The following is an 11,730-nucleotide window of genomic DNA, read 5'->3' as shown; positions in this document are numbered from 1 at the left end:
GCTTGGAGAGCTGCAATTTCATGTTGCATGGCATCTTGCCACTTTGGATCTGTAATTACCTGTGAAAAACTTGTGGGTTATTTCAGAAGAGTGAGGTGAGTGGTGAAAGATTTATGAGCATAAGAAAGTCAATCATAGGACAAAAATTGTGAAAGAGAATGAGCAGTACCTGAAGAGTTGACCACGTTCGTAGAAGATGAAGGTGCGGGTCTGGATGGGAGGTCTACCTCGACATGAAAGTCCTGCAAAAATGATGGTAGCTTGGTTTGACGTACACCATGTCGTAATGGTGGTGATGTTGAAGAAGAAGAAGATGTGAGTGATAGTGAAGATGAAGTGATGACATTGTTTGTAGTATCAGATGATGGGGTTGCGGAAGGTGGGGTGGTGATCATGTCTTCTTGTGGTGTTGGGCAAGAGCAATTCTCTTCTCATATGTGGGCTGAAGATTGTGCCTCTGGGAAAGAGTCAACATCAAACGTCAAAAGGGGGGCATGAGGTTGTGAAAATAGATGTGGTGCAGCGAAATGAGCATGATTTTGAAATGAGAATATTTATTCAAAGAAAGTAACATCTCGTGAGACAAAAACCTTTTTGAGGATGGGATCAAACACATAATACCCTTTCTGACCATAAGGGTATCCAAAAAAAATACAACGAGTGGCACGAGGGTCAAATTTTGAAGGTTTTTGTGCATGGGTGGAGACAAAACATAAACAACCAAATACCCTTAAGTGAGAATAATTAGGAGCTTGATGAAACAATTTCTCATATGATGTTTTACCATGAAGAAGAGGGGTTGGTGTTCTATTTATGAGATATGCTGAAGCAAGAATTACATCTCCCAAAAACTGTCTAGGAAGCCCGACTTGAATAAGCAAGGCTCGTGCTACATTGAGCAAATGCCTATATTTGCACTTAGCAACACCATTTTGTTGTAGTGTGTTGACATAACTAGATTGATAAACAATGTCTTTGAGGGCATAAAAATTTTCATGTTTGAACTCAGGACCATTGTCACTATGCACTATTTTGATCTTAGAATTGAATTGAGTCTCAACCATGTGAATAAATTTAACTAGAAGATCCATTGTATCAAATTTATGTTTTATCAAATAAACTCATGTACTCTGAGTAAAATCATCTACGATAGTGAGAAAATATTTTGCACCATAAAGAAAAGCAATTTTATAACCACTCTAAATATCAACATGTATCAAATCAAAACATACTTTACTGGAAATGGAACTTAATGGAAACAGTGACCTTGTTTGTTTGGCTAATGGGCAAATTAGGCACTTGTCTGTATCACAAGATTTATTTTTGGAAAAGGGAAATAACTGAAAAACTTTCTTTGAAGGATATCCGAGGCGTTGATGCCAAAGACCAGAGGCTAGAGTTTGAATGGAGTTGCATGTTCCTTTCTTTGCTTGATCAAGATAGTAGAGTCCCCCCCGCTCAAATCTCGTCCCAATCATCTTCCCCGAGCGCAGGTCCTGTATGAAACAAAATTGGCTTAGAAACACTGTGATACAAGAGGAATTTGAAGCTAACTTGCTAATGAAAATTAGATTGAGTCGAAAAAGTGGTACGCATAAGACGTTATTTAGAATGAAATTGGGAGATAAAACAATCTGTCCAATATGGGTGACTTGAGCAAAGGAACCATTTGGTAATTCAACAGTATGATTTTCTTCTTGTCATATGATTTGTAGCACCACTATCCAAGATCCAAGTGTTCTTCTTGCAATTATAAGTGAGGGAAAAAGCTTTACGTGAAAGTTCTTCGTGATTGGAAGAATTACCAACTTGATTGGTCGTAGAGAATTTTTTCTTGCTCAACATGTGGAGAATCTGTTTACATTCCTCCTGTGAAAAGGGGAAATTGGACATTGTCCCATTTGTGTCAGATGCATATGATGCAACCTGGTTGCCATTTGAAAGACTACCTTGCTCAACCTCTAATGCCGCCGCTTTCTTGCAACAGTAATAGAATGAGTGACCTTTCGAGCCACAAAAGGTGCATTTGAGATGAGCACGGCAATTCTTGGTGCTGTGATTCGTCTAGCTGCACTTTGCACACCGAAGGCCCCTATCTTCTAATTCAGACTCACGACTTGGGTTCTTTACGGCAAACACGGCTACTTTTGGTTGGGTAGAGGTTTTCTCATTAGAAATCTCTGCATGCCTTTCATGTCGAAGGACTAGCGAATACGCTTTGTTTACCGTGGGTAATGGGTCCAATAAGAGTGTGTTACTACGAATAGTGGCATATGAGTCGTTTAGACCCATGAGAAATTTCATTATTTTCTGAGTCTCTATGTATGAAGCAATCTCCTTGGTTGTTCCGCAGCTACACGCCGGAATTGAGCACAACGCGTCTCGTTCATCCCAAAGGCTCTTAAGTTTAGTAAAATAGGAACTCACAGTCATGCTGCCTTGTAGGCAATAATGGATTTCATTCTCGATATGGAAAAGCTTAATGGTATTCACATGAGAAAATCTCTCTTGGAGATCAAGCCATATCTGGCTCGCGTCTTTGCAGTGAATGATGCTGCCAGCAATTTCCTTCGACATCGACCCCAATAGCCATGTCTTGGCTAAATTGTTGCAGCGCTTCCATTGCTGCAATTCAACAGGTTTATCCCCACTTGGTTCTTTGATTGACCCATCAACGAAGTCAAGCTTGTTCTTGACCGTTAAGGCCATGATCATGGACTGAACCCATGTGCTGTAGTTATCTTCTACCAAAGGCTGCGGGACAAGGATTACGCCGGGTTGGTAAGTATGATGAAGGTAGAGCGGGTGGTTGGGGTTTTCCCATTTTGGCTTTGAAGGCATGCTTGTGTCGGTTGACTTCTTTTCGGTGTTGTCACCCATGGCTATGTTGCTAGGGTGATGTTTGTGTTTGGTTAGGTTTATTCAGATCGTTGCTCTAATACCATCAAGAGAAACCAAATGTGGAAGAATTGATTTCATTGTTTATTCACAGAACAAGAGTTACAGCTTTATAATAGAACTGTACATGACATTCCTATTCTATTTCCTGCCATTACGACTAACCAAATACAAAACAAGTAATCAAATAACAAAGAATCAATTTGCAATATTGATTGCTTATTTTGTGCGATCATCTTTAATATAAGGGGCATCAAATACATATGATTGGTTACAACAATTTGCTTCAATACATATAGCATATTCTCAAGAATGAACATAAACAACAACAATTTATTTGGTGTAACATTTTAATTTGCTTCAATATCTCACAAAAGTAGCAAAGTTGAATGAGGCTCTAAATGCAAATCCCCTCTAGTTGATAAAAAAGAAATATCAAAAATTAACAAAATATTCTGGATTGCCTTTCTTTTTGGTTGCTTATTTGATTTGTACTTGGTTGGCATACATATTGTTTGCCCGTTTTGCGTTTACTCCTGTGATGGAAGGGCAAAGTTCCCACGCCTTGAGAACCATAGACCGTCAACAAGTCGCTTTCTTTGGTGTGCGAGCGTGCACATCGCTAGTAATAAAATTCTAGCAGACTTAGTTTAGAATAGATAACTTGCGCCCAAGTTACTGATTTCGCAAACAAACGATTGTGAATTTGGGTGAGGAATATCTCCCAAGTAAGTTCTTTTCTTGCCTCAGATCGTGAGGACTTTAACAATTTATCTCAAGATAAAGAGGTTGTTCGCCGTAATGGTTGATGGAATTTAAACTGCTTTAGGCGTAACTAATGGAATTTAAACTATTTTTAGGCGTAATCGCCTTTTACAAAACTATAACAATAAATACTCATGCTAGAGAGATGAAGATACGCTTGGAACTCTATTTCTGGATGGGAGGCTCGGGCCTGGAATCGAACCGCCCGGCCGGACTGGAAATGCTTGGGCTGGACTGGAATGTTGACAACTCTGATTGCTAAGCTTCAACTTTAAATCGATACCAAAGGTTGATTCTGGCAGAGCTTCAATGTACTTTAAGCTTGTGTGAAGCTTCGAGTGGGCGTAATCGCGCTTCTTCATCTGTAAGGCGTATGGTTGTTCTCGAGGACTTGTGGGCTAGAGACTGCACTGTGAAATTTGTTGAGGTTTTCACGTTTGGGAAAAGCTCAAGCTTGTAACGAGAGAAACTTCGTTTTGAATGACTTATTTTCTAAGTCTGAACCTTGGGAATTCTAATCTAAAGCTGGTTTTCACTTGGAATTCAAGTGAGCTTCTGGTTGAGTTGTTTGTTTGTGAGTGTCTTGGCTCAGTGAGCTTTGGTTGCTTCAGTGTTTTGAAGGTTTTTTGAGATCAAGTGATCATTTTGAGTTTTTGTTTTTGATTGATTTTTTGGTTTTTTGAGTGTCCTCTACCCTGTTCACTCCTTCTTGTATTTATAGTAAACTGTTTCTTCTCTGGAGTAGGGTGATTGTGTTTTTTTATTGGGCGGCAAAGATATTTTCCCCCCTTTTCCTCTTCTTCTTCAGTTTTGCCAAATAGGCTCTCAAATAGGTGATCACTTCCTTGTTTTTCAGCTGCCCCTTGTGATATTTTACCCGTGATGGTGAGTTTGATTCCTTTTCTGGACAGCTCCCGCTTTCCTTCTTATCCTCTCTCGAGATTGTAACTTGCTTATCTTCTTGGGAGAATTACCTTCTCTGAGAAGACATAAGAAAAATCTCTGAATATACAAATATAAGAGGGATTTGATCTTCAGTTCTTCAGAATCAACTTGATGTCATGAACTCTTCAATCACTTCTTCCATGGCAGTTGCCATTGCTGACTTCCGCCATTGCGACTTTTTATCCTGTTGCCATTGCTGACTTTTTATCCCAGAGGTTGCCACGTGGGATTGTTCCTCTTCTGGACTCCTCTTCCTATTATGTTTGGGCCTTGAGGCCCAAATCACCTTTGTTTGCTCGATGAGCCTTCGGACTCTTCGATTTTTGGGCTTCCTTCTTTTCACTGGATGTGTCAATTTTGACCTAAACAATGCCCCTTAAGTTTGAATCGCTTTGGAACGGTTTGGACTTAAATGATATGGCTATTAAATTGGCATGCAAATTCCCTAATGTAAAAAGTAGAAGTACAACAAAGGGACAAACTCAAAGACAGAAATAGAAACAAAAGTACAAACTTAAAGACAGAAGTAGAAACAAAAGAACAAACTTAAAGACAGAAGTAGAAACAAAGGGTAATTTTGAAAGGAATCAAAAGATTTAGTGCAATCTTGTGTCTATCCCAGGGTCTGTTTGTACAGCCTGCGAATCCCACATGGTTGGATAAAACTTTTTTAACCATTTGCCATTGATTGGGGCCGTATGAACTTCTCCATCCCTATCCTGCAACCTGTATGCCCCCATTCCGAGGATCGATTGATTATGAAAGGGCCTTCCCATGTAGGCGACCATTTTCCATAACCACCACATGGGTTCCGAGGCGAATCGCCTTGCACTATCTCCCTTCTTCAAAACTCTTGTCCTCGACTCTCTTGTTGTAGGCCCTTGATACAGCCTGTTTTCCTGCCAGAGTTTGTTGAGAGTGTCTATTCGCCTGCATCCAATCCTTCCAGCCTAAAGCAAAGATAGCTCGGGAGTAGTTTTCTCCTACTAAGTCATGTTGGTGAGCAATTCTGAGGGACTGAACAGCTATCTCCATAGGCAGAATTGCATCATGACCGTAGGTTAACGCATAGGAGTCATGCCGCCGCTTCTCTTTTGAAGTTCTATATGCCCACAGAGTTTCTGCCTTCTCATGCCATTGTTTTGGATTCTTCTCAAGCATTTTCCTGATAATGTTGATGATCACTTTGTTGCTTGATTCCGCCTGTCCATTGGCTTGGGCATAATAAGGAGTGGATTGGAGCAGTCTGAATTTGAATGCCTCTGCCATGTCCAGCATTTCTCCGGATATGAAGGAGGATCCTCTATCAGTTGTGATTGATTCTGGGATGCCAAATTTTTGAATAATCTGCTCTTCTATGAAAGTGATGATCTCTTGAGATGTAGTAGATTTAACAATGATAAAGCAAAGTCGCTGGGCTGGCCGGATAGATCTTACCAATGAGATCCATTGCCCATCCTCTAAATGGCCATGGTTTTACCACTCGATTCATGGAACCGATGGAGCACTGGATCGGGCCGTGTCTTTGACAAGATTCACACCCCTTGGAATAGTTAATGCAATCTTTCATCATGGTTGGCCAGAAGTAGCCATATCTCCTAATTAACCAGCACATTTTTCTCCCACCTTGATGTGCTCCACAGATTCCTTCATGGGTTTCCCCCATAACTTTCATGTATTCTTTCTTTCCGAGGCACCTTAAAAGCACCTCATCCTTGCTCTTTCGGACCAAATCTTCATTCCACATAAGGTAGTTTAAAGCCATGATTCTGACTCTCTTTTCAGAGGGCAGAGTTGGATATCGTAGATAGGTCATGATAGGATTTCTCCAATCATCTTCAGTGATTGTGGCAGAGTTGACATCTATCTCCATCCCCCTGGCCAGAACAGATGGTAGGCTTTTCTTTCCTACCCGATGATTCTTTGTACATAGTCTTCTGGCATTTGTACACTGTTGCCACACTGGGCCAATTCCTTGGCATGAATTTTCTTCCCTTGGGATATGTTCCCAAGTGGCTTATCCAATTCTCAGAAGATTCCTAGCTGCCACCAAGTAGACAGCCAAAGAAAGGCTTAGGCACTTGTATTCCCAACAATTTGTTTTAAAACCAAGATGGAATCTCCTGAATTTCCACAGATTGGATTCCTAGTTCTACCAGTATTTCTAAGCCAATGATTAAGACCTCATATTCTGCCCTATTGTTGGTGCATTGGAAATCCAATTGGAAAGAGTAGCAGTGTCTCGATTCCAAGTGGTTCTTCCAAGACAATTCTGCCCCTGAAGTTGTATCAGTTTTTGATCCATCAAAGTATAACTTCCAAGGTGCAAGATGAACTGAGTAGATAGGATTGTTGAGGCAGGTGTGAGCTCTGGTCAATAGATCTGCATTTGCTATGTCTAAAGAGTCCATATTTTCAATCTCCTCTCCGGGATGATCTGCTAGGAAGTCTGCCACAGCTTGTCCTTTGACGGCTTTCGAGGAACATATCTGAAGGCAAATTCTGTCAAGGCCAAGGTCCATTTTCCAATTCTGCCTCTTAGCATTGGTCTTGTTAGCATGTATTTGATCAGATCTGTTTTGGCAATGATATAGATGGTGTATGGCAGCATGTAATGTCGAGCTTTACAGCAGTGAAGTACAAGGCTAGGCAAAGTCTTTCAATTGCAGAATATTTTCTTTCCACTTCATCGAGTTCTGCTTAGGTAATAAACCGCCTGTTCCTTTCCTTCCTTGTTATCCTGAACCAATAAACTTCCAATGGATACTTCTGATGCAGATATATAGAGCTTGAGTGGTCTGCCTCTCCTTGGTGGGGACAGAATCTGGTGGATTTGAGAGGTAATGCTTGATTTCCTCAAAAGCTTGTTGGTGCTGTTCTTCCCACTTAAAGGTTTGTTCCTGTTTTAATCTTAACAAAGAAGAGAAAGGCTGGATCTTTCCTGCAGAATTGGATATAAATCTCCTCAAAAAATTAATTTTTCCTAAGAGACTTTGCAATTCCTTCTTGTTCCTAGGTGGCAAAGCTTCTATGATGGATCTTGCTTTGTTTTTGTCGATCTCTATGCCTCTTTGGTGGACCAAGAATCCTAGGAAAATTTCCCGCTTGAACTCCAAAAACGCACTTCTTTGGGTTCATTTTCAGTTTATGTTGCCTCATTCTTAGGAATGCTCTTCTTAGATCTGTCATGTGGTTTCCCTCCTCTGGTGATTTAATCACAACATCATCAATATAAACTTCCAGGAATGTCCAATCATATCGTGGAAAAGAATTTATTGCCCTTTGATAGGTAGCCCTCGTGATTTCTCAAGCCAAAAGGCATTACAGTGTATTCAAAAGCACCTATATGCCCCTGGACACATGAAGGTCAGTCTTGTGGATATCTTCTTCGCCATCATGATCGATTGTAACTGCGTTGCCATCCATAAAAGATAGCATCCGTTGTGAGCACTCCATCTACTAGCATGTCCGCCATTGGCATAGGTACTCATCCTTGGGAGAGGCTTCATTCGTGTTTCGTAATCCACGCAGATTCTCGATCGCCCGCTTTTCCTTTTAGAATCGTACAATGTTAGCTAGCCAATCAAGATAGATGGCAGGCCTGATGAATCCCGCCTTGAGCAGCCTTTCTATTTCTTCTTTGACTTTCGATTCTGTGTCCATGGACATCCTTCTTCCGCCTCGCTTGACCGGAAGGTATCCTTCTTTGATTGGCAGCTTGTGCTCTACCAACCTGCCTAATCCTCGCATCTCATGATAATGCCAAGCAAAACAATCTTTGAACTCTTGCGAAGTGCAACGAGTTCATTCTAAGTGGCTCTTTCAATAGTGCGCGACAAAGGTAGGCCTTGGATCCTCCCCTGCTCCTAAGTCTATTTCCGCAAAGGATCTTCTACCGCAGAGTCATCCAAAGGGCTGGTGCAAAATCTAGCGCTTCCTCCCGTAGTTCCTCTTCCTCCCGGCTTTCCGTGCTTTCATGAGTGAATTCGCCATATTGATGGTCAATTTGCAAAACTTTCTTTCCTCCCAAGTATATCAACAATCTTTTTATAATGGACCGGATTGTTGCGGCTCGATCCTTTTCTTGTTGATTGGGACTAGACATTAGTGCTATGGAAATTTAGAACAAAAGGTCTGTTCCAATCCTCCAAGGAATTGGTTAGGCCTTCTTCAATGAGCCTCTGGGCCGTGACACCATGGGGGCGGCCGTTCTGGTTGACTCCAAAGAAGGTGAAAGGACCAAGGTCATCATGATAATACCTTGCCTCACAACACATGGCAGAAGGTAGAAATGGCCGTGGATCGGCCTCTATTATCTCCATGTAGCCTTCTTCATTCCATAAAGCTAACTGTTGATGAAGAGTGGAAGGAACACATAGACTCTGGTGAATCCAGTCTCTGCCAAGTAATGCATTGTAAGTGGTAGAGGTAGTTTCTACCACAAAGAATGCAACCTTCAGCTTCTTGCTTCCTACTAAAACATCCACATCTAGGATCCCAAGGGTTTTGGTGATGTTTTGGTTTTGGAATTAAATCCTTTTCTGTTCGCCCATTTTGCTCAAAGATTCTGTGAGGCGAAGGTTGATGGTCTGCACCTCCATCTACCATAGTTTTGGGAATAGGAACACCCCAAAGTTTGCTGTTATAAACAAGGGTCCGAGGTGGTTTGCCATTTCTTTGGTTGGTTTGGAGAAGCAAAGTGACTGTAGCCAACTTGTGGGTTGTTCATTCCTGGGACTGCCTGCTTGTCGCTCGCCCTTCTTCCGCTTCGCCAACCTCGCATTCAAAACTTTCTTGAGAAAATACGCCTCGCCTGCAGTGCTCTTTCCTTCTCGCCTGTAACTTTTCTCGCGTAATGAACACCATATTGATGCCTAGGTCAAGACTTAACAAGTCCTCCACCTCGCACCAAGGCCCCGCTCGATCCAATTCTCCGTCATAATCCATCGCTCTCCTTCATACTCCTCCGCCCATTCTCCTAGTTCTTCTTCCGAGGAGCGATTCTCGTCATCTGTAGATGGTTCATAATCCATGCTCCTCTTCATATTCCTCAACCCACCTACTTGCCCTTCTTCCGAATAGGATCGGTTTTTCCTGGTCGGGGAGTTTTAAGTAGATTTTCCGAGGCGGAGGCGTAATGGATAGAAGGTTTCTTTGAGGATTCTCGCTTCTTTCAACTTCGTGGTTGAGAGATTGCTTGTTCTGTCTGGGAAATATTTCGCCCTTTCCTTTTTGGGCATTGGCCTGGAAGCACTGTATGCGTTTTCTCTGTTGAGGAATGTGCGATCGTCTCAACCTCCTCCTTTGGGTTCCGTCGGCTCCATTGTTGGTCCGCCACTTTTCCCGGCTGAATACCACCCGCCTTCAATGATGGCGCCAAAGGTTTATCACTCGGGCACTCTTATTGATTTTTCTTCCTTGGGCCGCTTAGTCATTCTTCTGGATTGGACAGACTAGGTAGTTTCTCTGTCGCCTTATCTCGGGCGTGGTTCCAATCCGGCCAAAAACACTTGGAGTGGGCGATCCTCGCTTTTCAGATTACTTCACCACCACACTTACACCGCAGAACACTATTCCAATTGAAATGGTTGCTTTTGGTCTTTCCATAGTCTCCTTTGAAACTATTCTCGCTTCTACCGAGTCATCCTCTATATTCGTCCTTCTTTCGTTATGGCCAATTTAGGTTGACCATGTTAACTGTATGGGGAAAAGGATCTGTGGTGACGGATGGAGGTTTTTCTCGCTAGCTTCACCTTCCTGTTATTCCTTCCTGTATAACATCTCTGAAAACAACACAACTATTGGTGGAATGATTCCAAGAATTGTGCCATCTGCAATACTGTCTGCCCTTGAGTTCTTCTGGTTTGGGCATTCTGTGAGGCGTCTCTATTGCTTTCAGAGCAACATTTCATCAAACAAAGCATCTACTTTGGTCAGATCGAAAGAATATACTTATTCTGCATGGGTTTGTTTGGAACGAACCCTCCTGTGAATGGTGGCGGCTTTTGATCCCTTGGAGGCTTTGTAAGGGTTTTACAACTGATGGGATGCTTTAATTTTGCCATTTCCGCAACTGCAACCTCTCTCTCCTCCGACTCCTCTGCATCTTCTTCTGACTCCACTTCAATCATATGTATTGAGGAAGAAGGGGATTTGTAATACGTGCCTTTGGAAGAGTTTCTCCTCTGCTGTTCCTCTCTGAGCAATTCCTCGTACTTGGTGCTTTATCCGCCAGTTCTGCCAGATCTCCAAACAACATCCCATCAAATCTTTTCCTCAAAGAAATTTTGAGGGCAGCCTGAGCCATTTGGATGAAGTGTCTTTCTTCGATGGGGATTCGGCACTTCATTTTGAGCTTCCTGAACCTGTTTATAAAGTCTTGGGCAGGTTCATCTTCACTGCTTGAGAGCGGAAGGTCACCGATGGTGACTTCTGGTCAATCTGTAATAGTAGTCATGGAAGACGCTCTCCATTTGCTCCCAAGTCCTGAATAGAATTTGCTGGCAGGTTAGTGTACCAAGTGAAAGCTTGTCCAGAGAGAGAGTTCCCAAAAAGTCTTAGCTTTAACAGTGGGTTATTCTCTATGGCTATGCATTGGGTGGAAAATCTGCCTACATGCTCAACTGATGAAGCATGAGGATCCTCTCCGTTGAATAAAGTGAAGTTTGGTACTTTAAAACCTGGGGACAAGGGTATCTGATCGATATAAGGTGGATATGGCTTCCTATAGGTGGGCCTTTCCCCCCTCCCGGCTTCAGCTCCATCATTTCCCTAATCATCCTCTGCAATGCCCCACGCCATTTAGAGCATTAACGGGAGAGGGTTTTGTCCTGCTCGACCGAGCAAATCCTTGTTCGGGCCGAGCAAATCGTGGTTCGCCTATATGGTCTAGGCGAACTTCTTCCCCTGTGCTCCTCCGCTCTTCCAGTCTGGGTGGTTCCTCCGCTTGCCCCCTGCCTGCTTCGTTATTGGCATAAGGATAGTTTCCCCTCTACCTCTCCTTCCTCTTGCAGTGGAGGGAATGGATCGGGTCCATCCTTCCGGGCCTGTAAGGTAATATTGCCTGCTATTCAGCACTGCCATAGGGAGGTCTTGTACGCTTGCCGCGAACAAGTTGTGGTT

General features: G+C 42.6%; 1 pseudogene; it reads right to left on the bottom strand.

Moving 5' to 3' along the window:
- Positions 1 to 1,458: 1,458 nt before the first annotated feature.
- On the bottom strand, positions 1,459 to 2,880 carry LOC148915620 (uncharacterized; annotated as a pseudogene).
- Positions 2,881 to 11,730: the final 8,850 nt, after the last annotated feature.

The sequence above is a fragment of the Prunus mume genome, linkage group LG7, assembly GCF_029339155.1.
Source record: "Prunus mume cultivar Tortuosa linkage group LG7, ASM2933915v1, whole genome shotgun sequence".
Classification (NCBI taxonomy): Eukaryota; Viridiplantae; Streptophyta; class Magnoliopsida; order Rosales; family Rosaceae; genus Prunus; species Prunus mume.
This window is presented reverse-complemented; position numbering and strand designations above follow the sequence as displayed.